Consider the following 2,144-nt stretch of genomic DNA (forward strand, 5'->3'; position numbering starts at 1 on the left):
GGGCTCCCTGGAGGCTGCGGACGAGCAGCCGCGAGGCCCCCGGGGCCGCCGCCCTGCCGGGTCGACCAGCGGCCCGGCCCGGACTCGGCCCCCGGGTCCCGTGGCGCGCGGGTCGACCAGATGTCCGCGCCGAGCGCCGAGCGCCGAGCGGCGCGGGACCGCGGGGCGCTCGGCCTTCTCGGAGGCTCGAGGGCTCCGGCGACCCGGCGGACGAGCAGCGGCGAGGCCGCCGCCGGGGCCGCCGCCCTGCCGGGTCGACCGGCGACCCGGCCCCCGGGTCTGGTGGCACGCGGGTCGACCAGATGTCCGCGCCGAGCGCCGAGGGGTCGCGGGGCCACGGGGTGCTCGGGCTTCTCGGAGCCCCGAGGGCTCCCTGGAGCCTGCGGACGAGCGGCGGCGAGGCCGCCGCTGGGGCCGCCGCCCTGCCGGGTCGACCAGCGGCCCGGCCCCCGGGTCCCGTGGCGCGCGGGCCGACCAGATGTCCGCGCCGAGCGCCGCGTGACTGCGGGTCGCTCGGGCTTCTCGCAGTCCCGAGGGTTCCGCGGGCACGTAGCTGCGAGACCCGGGCGGCTGCCCTCCGCCCGGCTCACGGGGGCGGTCGTGTCCATCAGCTGGTCGTGCGGAAATCCCGTGGTTGGCCTCCCTCCCTCCCTCCCTCCCTCCCTCCCTCGTCCAGCCGCACGTTTGCGGGGTTCGTGCGACTGGGATGAAATAGACCTTCCTTCCAAAGGACAATCGGAGATCATCCATCATACCTCTCGAGTCCCCAAAAGCCAAGAAACACGCCAACCAAAACGCTTTTATTATGCCAACCGTTCCCGTTTTCATTCCTATCGTTTAGGGAGGTTTGGTGGCAGCAGCGGCCGAAAGCAAAAGGAAACCCGAGGAAAGCGGCTCCATCCACCAGGGCTGTGTCTCATCCGTGCCGACGCAGGAGGGACGGGCTTCGTTCGTTCGTTCGCTGCGGCCCAAATTCCCGGGCCGCCCGAGGACCGCTCGCACCGGCCCGAGGGAGGGAGCCCCGGCAGGCAGGACGCCTCCGGTGAAATGGCCAAGTCGACCGCGCGACCCACAACCCGCCCGACTGGGGGCGAGAAGGCGCATGGAGGAGGACTCCGTCCCCTAGTCGGCAGACGGCCCTGGGACAGGGACGTTCGCCAAAACCTCCCCAAGGCCGCTTTCCGTGACCGAGTCGGCCTCCCCGCCTGTACTCGTCCCGGCCCGAGAAACGAGACGCGGGGTGGATCGGGACCAGGCCACGCACCAGGCCGGCCGGCGCTGCATCCTCCCTCCCCCGACCTGACCTGACCTGACCTGACCTGACCTGGACGAACGCCTCCCCATCGCCCGCCCCCGCGAGGCTGATCCGTCCGGCCGGTGAGGAGGCCGCTTGTCGGGCGCCACCGGCTGCCCGGCATCCTCTTATATAGTGTTCGAGGAGGTCGACCAGGTGGCCCGGCCGGGATGGGGGGGGGGTGGGGTGCGGGGGGTGGTGTCCCGGGCGGCGGGGGGCGGGGGGGTAGGAGTGGAGAGGGAAAGGTGGGCGGGGCGAATGCCGGGGGCGGGGGTCGGCGCGGGGCGGGGCGGGGCGGGAGTTGGGGATGGGGGAGGGGCGGGAGGCCGTCTGGACATGGAGGGTCGGAAGAGCGGTGGTGACAATGATTTTCATTATCATTTAGAAAGAAGAACGTGGACTTCTTTAGAGGAGTCCTTTGAATAGCTTCTCCATTTAGTTAACATGCATCCAAATGGAGGTCGGGAAACTTGGGTCCTGTTAACATATGGATGGAAGTGGAAAGAACTATCGCGATGACCGTCCTTGTGTTTCTTTTATTTTTTCTTTCTTCCTTCTCCCCAAAGCCGCCCCCCCCCACCCCCGCCCCGCCCCGCCCCGCCCCGCCCCGTCCCGTCCCGTCCCGTCCATCCATAGTTGTAGGTTCCAGTGGTAGGTCTTTCGGGTTTCTGCTATGTGGGCTTGAAGGGCGATGCTGGGTCTGGGGCTGCGCCCAGGATCCGAACCGGTGAAAACCTGGGCCGTCGAAGCCGGGGGTCGGGGTGGGGCGCGTACTTGACCGCTCGTCCACGGGCTCGGCCCCCGGCCCTTGTTTTCTAGGGAGAGAGACAGAGAGACCCGATCCATTTTC

The sequence above is a fragment of the Equus caballus genome, unplaced genomic scaffold (assembly GCF_041296265.1).
Source record: "Equus caballus isolate H_3958 breed thoroughbred unplaced genomic scaffold, TB-T2T unassigned-0002538, whole genome shotgun sequence".
NCBI classification, from domain to species: Eukaryota; Metazoa; Chordata; class Mammalia; order Perissodactyla; family Equidae; genus Equus; species Equus caballus.